Here is a 17,149-nt window from a genome sequence, read left to right as displayed (position 1 = left end):
GATATTGAGTCTATTGTTCATGATCCTAGAGAAGCTAAGTAACATGTTGAACCCTAAGAAAAATATACATAGATCCACCTGGAAAGGGGAAATAGACAAGATCACTTGATAAAATTGGGAGCATGGGGGTAGGGAAAGTAGGGAGGGTAAAATGGGAGGACAAGGGGAGAAGGGAAGTGGGGAGGAGAACTTGAAGGAACCGGATAGTAGAGATGTAGGAAGAACAGAGATGAGTGCAAGGAAAGAGATATTTTGGTTGAGGGAACCATTATGAGGCTAGCAAAAAACCTGGCACTAGAGAAGTTCCTAGGAATCCACAAAGATTACCCTAGTTAAGACCTTGGGCAATAGAGGTGAGGGTGCCCAAACTGGCCTTGCCCTGTAGTCAGACTGATGAATATCTTAAATTTTACCATAGAACTGTAATCCAGCAACTGATGGAAACGGAGGCAGAGACCCACATTGGAGCACCGGACTGAGCTCCCAAAGTCCAGTTGAAAAGTGGGAGAAGTTCCAGGACAGGCTCCAAAACCACAGAGAAACCCTGTCTCGAAAAATCAAAAAAAAAAAAAAAAAAAAAAAAAAAAAAGAAAAGTGGGAGAAATGAGAATATGAGCAAAGAGGTGAAGACCATGATGGGCACACCCACTGAAACAGTTTACCTGATCTAATGGGAGCTCACCAACTCCAGATGGACAGGGAAGGAAACAGCATAGGTCCAAACTAGTCCCTCTGAATATGGGTGACAGTTGCATGGCTGGAGCAGAGTGCGGGGCCACTGACAGTAGCACCAAGACTTATTCCTACTGCTTGTACTGGCTTTTTTGGAACCCATTTTCTTTGGATGGATATCTTGCTCAGCCTAGATATAATAGGGAGGGCCTTGGACTTTCCCCAAAGCAATGTGCCTTACCTTCTCTGAGGAGAGGATGGGGGTAGTGTGGGGGTGTAAGTGGAGGGTATAAGAGGGGGGAGGGAGTGGAAACTGGGATTGGTATGTAAAATAAAAAATGATAGCATGTTTTCTTTTTAAAAAATAATAAGAAATAAAAGATAAACAAATACTTAATCAAAAAAGAAAGTACCAATGATAAGATCTTTGTTTTTGATTTATAGACACAGGCATAGTAGACAACAGTATTTTTCTTTCCTTCTTTGGTAAGATGACTTTGGAGTTTCATTTTACATTGTGATAAATCTACAATTTACATATGGATTATATTCAGAAATGTCAACCATTTTGAGATAGTTTAGCTGAGGAAAAATTTACCTAAGAAAACAGAGTATAAACAAAAATATAAACTGCCCAACTAAAACAATAATACAAGGCCTGTTGTCTGCTCTTGCTTTAGGAGCTTTTACACTAAGTATTCTTAGTTTATGATAAGGTTATTGAAACTTCTTCAGAACACCTGATTACTGACTAAAATGAGAGAAAAATTTGGGATTAAGAAAGCTAGAATAGGAAAGCAGAAATGGAAATGAATCTCTTGATTTTACTTTGAAATACAAAAAGATTCCATGTGGCTTGATGTCAGAGTTTTTAAAAAGTTCACAAATAAACTGGAAGAATTCTTAACCCACCTCTATTTCCCCCCTCCCCCCACCCGCCGAGACAGGGTTTCTCTGTGTAACAGTCTTAGCTGTTCTGGAACTAGGTCTGTAGACCAGGTTGGCCTCGAACTCAAAGAGGTCTGCCTGCCTCTGCCTCCTGAGTACTACACTTAAAGGCATGTGTCACCATTGTCCAGCTAACTCACTTCTTTCTTCAGAGTTTGACACAGTCTATGTTTGTTACACCTCACTTAAATAGCAAAAAGGGTAACCCTGACATCCAATGTCGCCTGTGCACCTGCATATTTTAGACATATCCTTACACTTGTTAACTGATAAAGTAAATTAAAAATTATGCCATTGCTTTTAGTGTAGACAAGAGAATTATAAACTCCCTTAAAATTTTCACTTTAAATGATAATAAAGACATGTTACCAAAAATATTATTAATGTGAAATCGTGCCATTCAGATTAATTATTATGATGCACAGTTCTTAACAGAATTATATGTAATAAATTTGAACATTTTGAAGTTATCGTAAATGTCTACTGTGTATTTTTCCTAAGCAGTTTTGAAAAATTACATCTTTAAGGACCACATTTCTATTGAAAATTAAATATTCATATTCTTCCTATAATTGTCCTTTTGGAGTTTTGGTTTGGAATCTGTTGGCTTTCTGATGAGGCATCAACATAGGACATTGCTTAAACATTCATAATTTCAATTCTTGGATGAGAGCACACAGAGTGAAGTATTTACTTCCAACCCCCACCCTGTGCTTTGTTGAGGACCAGATATGGGATTTGAATTTGGACTGGGTTTATCTCAGGCGCAAACCCAGCATCTGTGTGTATTTATCAGGACATGGCCGAGGTGGGTGGAATTAAAGCTCAGCGGTGCTTGCCTGTGCAAAGATGTGAGGGGGAGGCAGAACTCCAGGCAGGGACAACAACCTGTTCTGCTGGGAAACTCAGCTTTTGCTACACTTTAGATGTCACCTCTTCAGCATGCTGAATCATAAGCCATATGCCGGGCTGTTCTAGGCTGTTCCCTGTGCACAAAGATGGCAAATTCCTTTTCTAGGATGCTTACAATGTTTTTTTTTTTGTTTTTTTTTGAATAGGCTTTGATTGTATGATAATAAAATAATTGAATTGGGTACATATTAAATGCCTTAGTATGGACAAAGCATGAAGTAGTATTTAAAGATGAAAGAAGTCTCTCCCAACTTGCTGCCAAACCAATGAGAACTGTTATACAGGATGAACTTAAGATACTTAGCTACAGGGCCAGCAAGATGGAAAAGCATCTAAAAGCCCTTCCTGTGCAAGCCTTGGGATGGGAGCTCAGTCTCCAGGATGCACACAATGGTGACGGAAGAAGACAATTCTTCAAAGTTGTTCTCTGATAGCCACAGATATGATGTAACATGTGCATGCATACATGTGTGTGCACAGGCTTGCTCATATGTATTCCCATATGCATGTGCATGACTGCACATGCACACACATAATGACAACCAATTTCTAAAAAGGAAAAAGGTACAAGCTATAGCAGACTTTAAAGTCGGTATAAACTTAGCTTCATGTGAAGTAGATATCTCAATGGAATGCATTCCTAACATAATTTATACAGTATTCTTGAGATATTATTTTGGGTACATATAATTAACAGTTGCATATGAAATAAATAGAAATAGCAGTATAGCATGAAAGAGGCTTATAAAATTAATTGTGTACTTAAAGGTATTTTTGGAGATTTTATTTTTATTTTTGTCTCATATTGTTTTTTTAAACCTTACTGGTCATTGGCTTATATATTATGGTTTTTCATTTTTGATTTTGTGTTTTTATGGGTAGTGTTTATGTGTGTGCACACACATGGTATTATATTTCTCATGCTCTTTATGTTGTTTTTTTAATTTGTGAGTTTTGTTTTATTCTTGTCTGATTTTCTTTATTATTTGCCTGTTCATTTTTTTAAGAGAAGAAAAAAGGCGTGGACTTGGAAGGCTGGGGAGGTGGGGAGGACCTGGGAGAAGATGTAGGAGAGGAAACTATGATCAGAATATATTGTATGAAAATTATTTTCAATAAATAAAATAAAATAAACCAGTAGGAGAAATACTGCCAAAAACAAGGGAGTGCTTTCTTCCTTTAATTTGTAACATTAGCAATTCCTTAGGATTTTGGTTGCAAACAACCAATCAGTGTCACATGGCTGTAAAGCAGAAGTTCTGTGGTTCTACTGCAGAAGTAGCTTTCTGCTGTCAGTATCTCATTCGTATTGGTGTCTGGGAAGTGACATCCTGCAGACTAAGAAACCATCTGGCCTGATTGGCCTGTCTCCAGAAGTCTGATTCAAGCTAATTTAGTAGTGAGCAGCATCCTTTTAGACTGATTGACCATTTAGTCAAGACTAATGTGCTACCGTGATGAGCAGCAGGAATAAACTCTTGGGCCAAAATTTCTTGAACTCAATGAAAGAAATTCATTGTTGAAGAGGGAAGTTCACAAAAATCTATTTTGTAACTGCTTGTTTCAGAACTGTGATTTCTGCAGTCCAGGCAAAGGAACTAGATAGTTAGCTATCAAGTTTAGTTTTCAGCAAAAAGGAAGGCTATGAATTAAGGTTGCAAAAAAAAATCACCATGGAGAAAAACATAAGATGTCTGTATTTTTCAGAGAAAAATTAACTATGGAAATAATTACAGATACTTGCAAGAACTAAACCACATCTACAAATATGGTAATATGATTTGGCTTTTGAAGGTGTATGTAGCAATGGCCAATAAAGATCTCATGGGGGAACATGGCTCACGAATGAATGTTTGAGAAACAATTACACACCATCATTTGTTATTATTATTATTATTATTAATATTAATTTTCTTTCTGCATGAGATAAGCCACATTGTGAATTGATATGATAGAAAGATAAGCTGATGAGGCAGAAAAATCACTGGTCATACCACTAGCTTTCTGATTGAGACTGATGTTTTTATTAACCCCCTTAGGCATGTAATTATTTTTCCTGTTATTTTATTTCACAACATTAGTCTACTAAATAAGTTTATTTAGATAATAAGAATAGTAGTGATATTATCGCTAGAATTGGAATAGCAATCAAGTTCATCTTAACAAATCTACCATATGTTAGATTTCGTCAAGGTATGAGCGACCCTGATTAAATTAAGTTGCAGCTCAATGATCCCTGCCTTGTTTCAACAAAGAAACAACTCTTCTCCAATAACATATTTGTGTCTTACATCTTATGACATATAAGATTTGCATAAGAAATAGGTATTTGTATAAGGTACAAATCTTTGAGACAGGATGACTATCATAGGTTACTTACATAGGTCCAAATTTATCAAATGGAGAGTTTTGTTGTCATGGTTTAGTTGTAAAGATGACACAGGAAAAGGAGGAGGAGAAAGTCAAGTGTGGGAAGGATACTGCCTGCTGTTGCCTTGTTGTTGCAGCAAGAAGTACAGAAAGCAAAACTGTGGATGGCTTTTGGAATGTGGAGAAGGCTGGGAGATGGAAACATGGCCACTTTTAAAGGCTTCAGATAGATAACAGATCCAAACACCACTAATTCAGCTTACTGAACCCTAAACTGCTGAGTTTTTTGCAGTAACAGCTGAAAACTCTAACACAAAGTCTCTCCCATATATAGTCCAAAAAGATAAAGCATATTGTTTCCAGAGTTAAATGTTCTTTAAAAATATTTATCTTTATTTTATGTGTGTTTGTCTGCATGTAATATGTGTATAACATGCATGCTTGGTGCCTCTAGAGATCAGAAGATAATGCTAGGTCACCTAGGACTGGTATAACAGATGATTGTTAGCTGCCATGTGGTTGTTGGGAACAGAACTTAGGTTCTGGGTGAGAGCAGCAAGTGCTCTTAACCTCTGAGCCATCTCTCCAGCTCCAGAAATTTTATTTTCTTGACTATATCCTTTACCCTGACCTTTTAAATAATGATCCTGAGTTCAATTCCTAGCACCTACATGCTGATTCACTGCCATCTGTCTGGAGTCCCATGGCATCCAATATCCTCTTCTGGTATACATACATGCAGAAAAAAACAGCCATATACATAAAATACATAAGTAAGCAAATCTTTAAAAATTATCTTAATTTATGTGTTTGTCTTTTGTCTGTCTGTCTGTTTCTCTCTCTCTCTCTCTCTCTCTCTCTCTCTCTCTCTCTCCCTCTGGGTGTGTGTGTGTGTATGACTGTAGATGTGGGCAATGGTGGAGTTCGGAAGAGCATCAGAACCACTGAAACTGCAGTTACAAGTAGCAGTGAGCCATCAAACATGGGTTCTGGGAACTGTACTCATGTCCTTTGGAAGGGCAGCAAGTGCTCTTAACTGTTGAACCATCTCTCCAGCCCCAGAATAGTTTTTCTGGAGCGATCCACTAAAGATGCTGAGTCACCACTTGATAGGTAGATTATGAATTCAAAAGATATACTAGGCTTTGAGGGTACCATCTGGAAGTCACTGACAAATAAGTCAATGCTTTGCCTGTGAGGAAACCCTGAGTGACAAATTCCAGGGACAGTGGAGTGGAGGGTGAGCATCTGACAAAGCTTGGGATAAACAGAGTCAAGATTTACAGCAAACTCTGTAGGACACTCAACTCCAGAATTCTGCATCAAATTCATACTGTTTAGCATTCTGGAAGGCTTACTATTACAATGAAAAACAAAACAAAACAACAACAACAACAAAAACCAGCATTGGGGTTATACTTTCTTTTAGAGAAGAGCTATTATATGTAATAATTTATTTTTCTTATTTTTGTTAACTTTTAAAACTGTACTTATCCTATCCACCATAGTCAGCATTTATAAGAATTAGAGTTACTTAGTCATTTGTATCCACTCTTTTCTATAACCACAAAACTTTTCCTGGGCTTTTCTCCCTTTACTGGAAAACATTTTAATTTGGCACTATGTCAAGTTTATTTTTTTAAACTGATAATTTACAATTTTCTCCTCTTGTCTCGAGTATGACTAATATTAATTGTTCTATTCAAGAAATAAGAGTTAACATGGGGGAAATAATAGCTTCATTTCACAAAACAGTTCCCAGTAGGGCAATATCGTGAAAAATAGGGTAAGCCATAGAATGTTAATGAGTGTGGAGAGACACAGGATAACCCGGACTGTATCTCTACCAGAATTCATGGAAATTGGCAAAGTAGCACCAGGACTTTGTTCTGAGACCTTTGCAGGGTATACGCTGATGTGGAGATATACAGACTTAATTTCACAAGAGTAGTTTATGGGGCTTCTATTCTATACTTGGGGGGATGGAGGGCTGAATCAATTTCTACCATATAACACTTGTCTAAATACAAATATTTACTTTGTACAAATTTAGGGAGAACATGGCAACTTGCATATTGTTAATATTTATTTTCAAAAATGTGTCTTTTGGTTCAATATTAGCAATTGATTTGAGATTTGTCTTTTCAGTAGGTACCTGAAGAAATTCTTTGCTGAAAGCAGTTTTACATATGTCCCAAATATATGTCCCCAGTTTTAAATCATGCTCAAATATACTTCTCCATTTCTCCTTTTTAAAGCAGACAAAATTTGCTTTTATAGCAGTTGTAGGTTTCTAGTAAAATTGAATACTAAGTACAGAAACATCCTTTGTTTTTTTGTTTTTTGTTTTGTTTTACGAGACAGAGTTTCTCTGTAGCTTTGGTGCCTGTCTCGGAACTAGCTCTTGTAGACCAGGCTGGCCTCGAACTCCCAGAGATCCGCCTGCCTCTGCCTCCCCAGTGCTGGGATTAAAGGCGTGTGCCATCACCGACCGGCTCAGAAACATGCTTTGTATATGTGATATCCCCTATTCCTAATTTTAAAAATGATACTGTGTTTTGATTCTAATTGCCCAATTGGATGAAAAAGATGGCTTTAGAAATATGGGAGCCTAATCTACTCAGTCTTCTTCCAATCTGACTTCTTCCAAAACAGATTCACTCTCTTTTTGGGATCTCGGATGCTGACGGTGTATAGTGGGTCACTTGCTTCTTCTGGAGGAAGTCTTGGATGTTTTTGGAGCAAAGATCTTATCAGAGGGATTCTAGGAAGTGCTTGATTCATCAGTGCCCCCAAAAAGAAGAATAATGTTTAAGGAAAGAAATAATCTGACTTCCAAGTTTTTGCTAGCTCAGAGAGCCATGATGTGGGACTCTCCTATGAATGCTGTGAATATCATTGGTTAATAAAGAAACTGCTTTTTCCCTATAACAGAACTATAGGGGAACAGAGCTAGGCAGGGAAAACTAAACTGAATGCTGGGAGAAAGAAGGGTGGAGTCAGAGAGAAGCCATGAGACAGACACTGGGAACTTTACCTGGTAAGCCACAGTCCTGTGGCGATACACAGAATAATGAAAATGGGGTAAATTAAGATGTAAGAGTTAGCCAATAAGATTCTAGAGCTAGTAGGCCAAGCAGTGATTTAAATAATTTACTTTCTGTGTGATTATTTTGGGGATAAGCAGCCGGGAACTAACAAGCAGCCTCCTTACTACAATGCTCTGCTCTGACTTCTGTGCCCAAGACTGGGCGAGCTCATTGAAGAAAAGACAGCCATGTCTAGATGTGGGTGAGCAACTCAAGCTGACTGCTGGACTGCTGATGTAGGGCTGGACAACAACTGACCGGCATGTCATTCATTCGTGTGGAATATCAGTGCTAAGGGACTCTAGCAGGTTGAACAGAAGCCTGCTGAATGCCTGAGAAAATATAACAACATATTATAGAAAAGAGGTGGGGAATGGAGGAGAGAGGGAGAGATGAGTTTAGAGAGTCTGAACAAAGACATACATACATATATACACACACACACATACAAACATACACACACAAACACACACACTTTGTAAGAAAATCAGTTGATGGTTGAATTGTAAGTTAAGTAGTGGAATCATTGGCTATTTTAATTTAATGGATAGAATTCCAGGAGAAAGATGGTCCCAGAACACATGATGTATCTGATTTTTTTCAAATAACTTTTATTTTTTTGAATATAAAAACATATATAAAGATTATTTTTCAAATCTTTACTACTTAGAATTTAAGAGTTGCTATTGAAGATTACTAAGATAAAATGAAATTAATGAGATAGGCAACCCTTGACATCAAAATAAGGGAAAATCAAAGTTGAAAACAAACAAAAAATAAAATTGATAATTGTACCCAGAAGAGCGATAAAGCCATGTTTTCAATAATTGAAAAGGTAAACTAAAGAAGGATTGGATGTTAGGAAAACACTAAGACAAATAATCAGTTAAGATAAAAGTTATAACGAGTGGAGAGAAATCTTTAGAAATGAAGAATGAATGTCAAATGTGACTTTTAAAAGTATAAATTAAGGTACATATAACATTAACAAATATGTCTAAGAAAAGAGACATTATTAGGATATTGTTCAAATCATGCCATACTATTCATTAGACCAATGAAGGATATAAAATACAACTAGTTAAACAAAATACAAACAGTTAAATAATGCATTTTTGAAGGAAATTGCAATTTGGATGAAAAGGTTTAAGCTTTTGTTCTTTAAAACACCTAAAACATATAAATGTCTAGCCACTATAAGTGAATATACATAATAAAATTACTAAGAGGAGACTTCTTTAACAAATAGTACTTTATTTTGTGCTGTAAGATTGAGCAAAAGACCTTTGGAACATAACTGTTTTTCATGTTTCAGAATGCACAAAGATTTAATTTATTATATATGTAAAAAGAGACAGCAAGGTTTTATCTTGAAAAGATTGAAAAATTAAAAAGAATTAAGAAAGCATTTGAGACTGATGTATAGGCAAGCAAATGTTCATATTGTAAAGTTTTCAGAAGAAACAGAGAAAGGATCAAATGTATGAAACAAGGGTTGTTAGTGCTAACAAAAAGGCAAAACTCTAGTATAATAATGTTTGTGACTCCAACATCCTATTTCATCAATGGACAGATGTTATGGACAGAAAGTAAAACATATGTCTGAATTAACTACACAAATTATCATCAACCATGATCAGGATCGAAAAGTATACAAAAATAGATCATATCATGAGTAAGAGGGATTATCCAAGGATACGGATAAGGGACCAACCACCTCCAGCAAAGCAGATTCACCCTAAGATAATATGCAGTCCCTTCCAGAACTCCTCCCTAGTGCAGTCTCTATGACCTGCCATGAGGTTCAACACGGGCTTTTGCCCTGCCCTTCTGAGTGATGACTCCTTCCTCCCCTTTCCTCTACCATCATTTTCTTTTGAATGCTAACTAGAGTCAAGCATGCTTTCTCTAGTGCTCTGGGCATCCTTTCTCTTCCAAAGCTCTCCTCCCCTCCATATGACTGCTGACTTCAGTGCGCCTGACCTTTATAGCTTTCCTGTCCCTTATTTATTTATTTATTGAAATAAATGATAGTAAGACCCCTAAAAACTCTGATTCCTAAATATCAATGGGCGTTCCTAACAGGACTCCTGAAGATTTCCAGTAATGATTCTTTCTTGCCTTCTGATTGGTTGAGATGAAGAACCCTTTCTTGGACCAGAAGGAGGCATCAGTAATTGTTAATTTTAAAGGTTATGTCAAAAATCTAGTTCACCAATATATGAACTTTAATTTCATTAATTTTTTGAAGGACACTTTAAATATCTTACAACTAAATGATTGCTTATATTTTGTCTTATCAATTTCATATTCTTATTTTTCTCTATTTTGTGGTTAAACTTTGTGCTGTTTTTAATCTTAGTTTTCCCCCTATCTACTTAAAAGAAGAATAACAACATTTAGTTGGAAAATTGAAATTTTTGAATATAGCAACTGATAAGTCATTTTAATCTTATTTAAAACAAATAGCAGAACTATTGGTATTAAAGTGACCTTTCATGATGTTAGAAATTTCTACACAATCATTTTAAAATTAGACTTAAGCCAGGAAACAATGGAATTATCTTTCAAAAGTCATATATTTTACTATATAATTAAGATACAATTATTATCCTTAAAGGATTTGAGTCAAATCAATATCATGTTCATAAATGTTATGTCCAAGAGGAGTTCATGATGCTGCCAAACAGTATCTTCCAGTTCTAGTGTGAAAAGCTCATATTGAGTTGTGAAAACAACATTGTATCTACAATTCAAAAAACAATTTGAAAGCTGATGATGTGGTCCTTTAACTGAGTGCCTTGGGAAAGTCACTTGCCGATTTCAAGGCTTTATTATGTCATTTATTAAAACCATAATATTGTAAGATTTGTATTCCTTGTCTTCTGTCCTCAGACCTTTTAAATATACAATATCTGCTTACTGCCCACTACTCTGGGGAATGTCACCTCCAGAATGGAGGGCCTCAATTACTGCTCAAACCTTATCTAGAAGAAAGTTAGTACACATTAATCCGTCAATTTAAAAATGCCCAGTAAATCAGGTGCCTATTTTAGCTACATGCTAGTATTTTGATAGATAAACATGTTTCTGAGAATGCAGTCATAATAGGATATTTTCTGAGTGAAACTGTTAATATAATATTTTCTGAAGAGAGTATATATCCAATTGCTATTTAAAAATAGTATTTTAAAGCAGAAATAACATATAAAATATCTTAAAATCTGAGAAAATATATTTATTCCAGTAACAATTACTTAAGAAACATGTATAACTACAAAGCAAGTCTGGATGGGGAAGGGCCATGATTTGTAGGGCAAGATATTTATTATATTTTGTCTCAAGACATTGTAAGATGACATGAGAATATAAACACCAGAAATTCTGTAAAATATACGCAGGGAGATCATACATAGCCACATGTACTATGCTAGAATTCAAAATATATAATATTAAATAAAAACATATAAAACAGAATCCACCTAAACATATCAGTGTATCTTAAGAAGCCCAAAGTAGCTTTAAGGTATATGATTGACACCACAAAAAGGTTTACAAGTTATTTTTCTTTTTGTTTTGAAATAGGGTCTCACTACATAGCCTGACTAGCCTGGAACTCTTATGTAGACCAGGTTAGCTTCAAACTCAGAGATCTACCTTCCTCTGTACCCCAAATGTTAAAATTAATGGTTTATGCTAACATGTGTAGCATAGCATAAGGATACTTCCAGCATCATTCCCAGTAGTCAAACCTACATGGGTTTCATTATATAGGCCAACGTGAATAATGGAGTCTTTCAGCCCTGTCTAGGAGGTAGAGATCATGAAATTGTGTCTAAACATGAGAACTCTGATCCGCATGTTGCTTTGTTAAAACACAGCCACGGCATCTGGAAAGCAGCCTTCTAAGTCTGTGTTATATGGCTGGGAATGGACTATTTTAGCTTTGGAAAAACTGCTTGACTCTGATCTTTGGCAGAGAAAAATTTATTTGCCCTGAAGAAGTATTCCATACATACTAGAGGTTAAATACCAAAATGTCATTTTATTAAGAAAAAGTCTTAAGACATTTCTCAATATGTAACCTACAGGGATTTTTCAGTTTTCCTTCATTTTTCGTCCGTAAAGTTTGGATACCATTTTGAAACAGAAAATTTAGAACGATCACATACATGGTAATATTTTATTATGACTTCTTGACTTTAGTAACAGTAGTTTCCTATTACTTTATTGTCTCCCCTGGAAGCTACTTTATTAAAATGAAATCGTAGATGTATCAAATTCTGTTATAACCAAAGTGACGTTTCAGAAGCCAGTCCAGTGCACTGAATGTCTTTATGTAAATTATTGCTTTGGGAGGTTGAACAGCTGACATTCAGAGTCTTCATTTTCTAGGGGAAAATATGATACAAGCTTAATAAGGATGGCAGAGTCTTTTCAAACTTAATCAGCTTCTAATTTTAGAGGGGGAAGAAAAACATGTGATGAAGAGTAAGGTATCCAAAGAAACCTGGAGGGAATCTTTAAAAGATTCATTTTACTCTTTCAAGGCCACGGAACCTCACAGATCAACAATATATATTTAAATTTATTATATTATATTAATAAATTTATTAAGTTATAATAAAATAAACATATATATACATATATATGTATTTATATAATGTACTTCCTTAAAGTAGCTGCTGCAAGGACCAGAACTCCCCATCTCCTATATGTTAGTATGACTAGGAGAATGGGATAGTATCTTAATTCCTCTATTTTCAATATAATTGTAAATGAAGAAGAGAGGAAGAATGAATCTTCTCCAGATTATGCCCCTAATAAGTTATCTAATTCCAAGTGCTCATTCCTACACACATGGACTTGGCAGTCTTTATATAGGTGTGTGTGTGTGTATGCATGTGTGTATAAATAATAATACTTCGAAAAGAAGAAGTCATACATTTGAGAAGGGGTGGGAAATACAGGAGGAGTTGGAGGAGGGAGAAGGTGGGGTGAAGATGACATAAATATTGTACTTATGTATAAAATTACTAAAGAAAAATTAATGTTGATAAAGAAGAATTTCATTGCAAGATTTGACTAAAAAGATTTATAATGGGAGTTTCAGAGAGCAAGAAAACATGGAGAAGCTTTTTGCCTTTTGAGAAGAAGAGGAGGTGTTTGACTCAGATGCTAGGTACCTACCTACTCTGCATAGATCCTGGGGAGGGCCCTTTAGGATTTTCCCATCAAAGAGAATACTAGATTTAAATAAAGTAGTTATTCCTATTGATTATTTCCATAATTCATGTGAACTGCTCAATTGCTTTTCTCTAGTCCTTTAGTCATATAGCTACAATGTAAATATGTAACTACTCAAATACAAAGCCACAAACGGTCACCCCAACAACCAAAATTGGTATACCGTATTGATGCAAACAAAATTTGGGTTAGATCAGAAGTACATCATGCTGAGAGTGAAAAAACAAATCTCAAAATTTTACATGCAGCAATGTTCCATTTAGAGGACCTCCATGAATGAAGAAACCAAAGAGATGAAAGACAGAGCAGGGTTCAGGGCTTGTGGAAGGAAGAACAGTTGCCACTACGGAAGGCAGCATCAGGGAGGCTCATGACGATGCAATAGCTCGGAGTCTCATGTGCAGTGGTTATATACATCCACACAGATGAAAAAATGGCAGAACTGTGCAAACACATGAATGAGGATCATTTTCTTCTTCTGCTACTGAATCATAGGTTCATAACACACAACTGTCAGGGGAGGCTGTCAAGGTATACAAGGGAGTCCCTTTGTATTAATTTTCAATGCCCTGTGAATTTGTTGTTTTAAACTTTGAAAGAGAACATCAGTATTAACAAATAATCTATATCTTTCACCACAAGAAACTTTCCAGTAAATTCCATTTTAAGGTAGTTTTTTTTGTACCTATGCTGTCACTTACAGAAACCAAATAAACCCAAATTAGAAATCTTGTATTATAGTTTTCATCCATAAAAGTCTTTAATGTTTAATAAACTCCCATATATTATATATTCTAGTAACAAATAAAAAATTAGAAATGTAAAAAGAAGAAATAAAATGAATCCAGTGGATTCTGTCTCAAAAAACCAAAAAAAAAAAAATCTAAAAAACTTAAAATTTTATTTTTATTTTATGTGCCTTGGTGTTTTCTTGCATATATGTCTGTGTAAGGGTGTCAGATCCCCTAGAACTGGAGTTATAGATGATTGTGAGCTCCCATGTGAGTGATGTGAGTTGAAGCCAGGTCCTCTGTAAACAAGAAGCCAGCGTTTCTAACTGCTGAGCCCTCTCTCAGTGGGAGAAGGGTAGGGAGAGTCAGAAGGGTCAGGGACACCATGAAGAACATGTCCTGTAAAATCAATTGACTCACAGAGATCAGAGCATCTATAAGCGTCTGGCTTAGGTACTCTGCACATATGTTACGGCTGAGTATCTTGGTGTGCCTGTGGGATTCCTAATAGTGGGAGCTGGCAAGGTCACTGGCTCTTTTTCCTACTTATAGGACCCTTTTCCTCCTACTGGGTTGTCTCAGCCTGCCTTGATGTGGTGGTCTGTGCCTGGTCTTACAGGAGCATATTATGCCATGTTTGCTTGATGTTCCTGCGAGCCCTGCTCTTTTCTGAGGGGAGATGGAGGGAGTGGATCTGAGGGGGAGGAGAGGTGGGAAGAAAGACTGGGAGGAGGAGTGGGAGGGGAAACTGTGGTCAGGATGTAAAAAATGAGAGAATAAAAGAAATAAAAAAACACCTAAATATGTAAAATAAGTAAATAAATAAAATGCTGGGCATGTTGGCACATGCCTTTAGGCCCAGCACTCAGGAAGCAGAGGCAGGTGGATCTCTGTGTGTACGGGGCCAGCTTGGTCTGGAACTTACTCTCTTGAAAAAAAAAGCAAGAAACAGTACAAAACAAACAAAAAAGAAGTTAGACAAACATCTACTTTTGCCTGTCATTTCTACAAGATGTGTGTTTAGTTCATCACAGTCCACCATGGAATGATATTCTAAAAATGTAAAGGTACAGCAATTCAACTAGGAAAAAAGTCACTGTAACAGCAAAGAGATCAAAGCATTGACATAAACAATAACTTGACCCTCCTACAGGTATTTCACTGGGTTAAAAAAAAAAGCCAATCTCAAAGTTTATGTCTTGTGTTATTTGCTCTGTATAGCCTTATTAAAATAAAAAAATAAGCATTAAAGCAAAAATAGCTTTCAGTAACAGAGAACATATCTGGAGGTGGGGACTGAATGCAGAAGGGTGATATGCAGAAGACTGAAGTATTGCTGGGAGATTGGTTTTCCTTGTAACATCCCCCCAACATGATTGTCCATACATGAACTGAACAAGGATACCAGCAAACATGCCAAACTGCATGAGGCAAAGTCTATGAGTCCTCAACCCCATACCAAGAACTATAGGCAACTGAGAAAAGTTGGGAGTTAGAGAGATAACCTTCTACAGGGAGGAGCACACCAGTTGGTGGTCCTGTGTCAAATGGTCAGCCTTGAAAACACATATACAAGTAACACTGTGTACTCAACAGGTTATATTTGGCAATATAAATATACATACAAATACATATGTATTTACAATAATAATTGTTAAAAAGAGAGGCTATGAATTTTAAGGAGAGCAGGGAAGGGTAAACTTGGAGGGAGGAAAGGAAAGGGAGAAATGTTGCAATTAAAATATAATCTTAAAAATAAAATTTAAGGCATACAACATGTGATAATCTGTCTTTCTTGTAGTAAATTGATTAAATTAATATGATTATCCTCTGTTGCATTCATTTCTCTGAAGATAACTTCATTCTTAATTCCTTTGGGAGGAAAAACACTTCGTTGTTTAAATACATATTATTTTCTTTACCAATTCTTTTGGTGAGGGACATCACTTCATTCATTGCTGAGGGAACCTTTTTTGAAGTTTGAATCCTGAGATCTAAGGAAAATATCCTTCTTACTTTCTCAAGGAAATGTTCAATAATTTCAAAAAGTATTTCCAGACAGCATTCACACAGGCAAAATAAATTTTATAAAAATATTAATACTCAAATAGAAATGCAAAGTCAGCTATGTTTTAGAGATAAAATTATTTTCTAATAGTGATAATGATAATGTGATAAAATAAAATAATATTTAACCTACTTTAAGTTACAGAGATGATCTGTGTATTTTAATAAAAAAAATAAGCTGAGTATTACTTAATTGAAAGATATGTAACATTTCCAAAAGAAAATAAAAGACAAATTTTAGGAAACTGTTATACAACATGTAACAATTTTTAATATGAAAAATAATCTAAAAATAAGTTATCTAGATGGGTTTTGGCCCTTTTAGCATCATCCTTCCTATTGTTAAATATTAGAGGCCAAGTCACTGTCTTTCACTGTGAACAGTTCAGTTTCCTCCTTCCCAGAGACTGGCCTTTCGCTCTGGGCTTCTGGGTGGGGAACACTCGCTGGGTTGATGAACCCTGTAGATCTTACGATGCCCAGCTGCAGGTTTTTGTGTTCTCAGCTGGAGAAGAAGTTTTTTTCTCTTGGCATTGGTTAACTATAGCTCAAAGGCAACCAGGGGTATAATTTGATGGGGGATGTCAAGATAGGCTGACTCCCTGCTGTGATGTGGTGGGGGATGTTATGAAAGCCTGACTTTCTGGGAACTGCATTATTTCTACAAAGATAATGAAGGTTTGATCATGCAGCTGAAGAAGACATGACATTGTGTGAGATTCTGAAACCCTTTTTAAAATTGATTTATTTTTGACCATTTTCTAAAATATTTTATGTGCTGTGATTATATTCATACTGACTTCTTTCTCCTACCCTCTCCCTCACCCTCTGAACCTTCTTTTTTTCCAGTCACAGACTCTGAAACTCTTGAGTTGTTGAGTTATCAATGTCAAATCTTTTTCCTTCTTTTTTAAAACAAGACAGTTTGACTGTTTGAAATTTAACTAAAATGCTGTTGCTATTTAATACTACAGAAAGTGAATATTCAGTTATGGAATTGTTATATAATTGTGATTTATGTTAAGGAACCCATGTCATGCTGAATTTTTCATAAATATAATATACCTGGAAAATGTTTTTTTTATTACAAAAGAAACTTAGTCACCCATACCT

General features: G+C 35.9%; 1 protein-coding gene across 1 annotated transcript in view; it reads right to left on the bottom strand.

Moving 5' to 3' along the window:
* Positions 1-17,149, bottom strand: part of Htr1f (5-hydroxytryptamine receptor 1F) — a 122,774-nt gene that overhangs the window by 75,124 nt on the left and 30,501 nt on the right. The window lies entirely within an intron of this gene.

This window comes from Chionomys nivalis, chromosome 3 (genome assembly GCF_950005125.1).
Source record: "Chionomys nivalis chromosome 3, mChiNiv1.1, whole genome shotgun sequence".
NCBI lineage: Eukaryota > Metazoa > Chordata > Mammalia > Rodentia > Cricetidae > Chionomys > Chionomys nivalis.
This window is presented reverse-complemented; position numbering and strand designations above follow the sequence as displayed.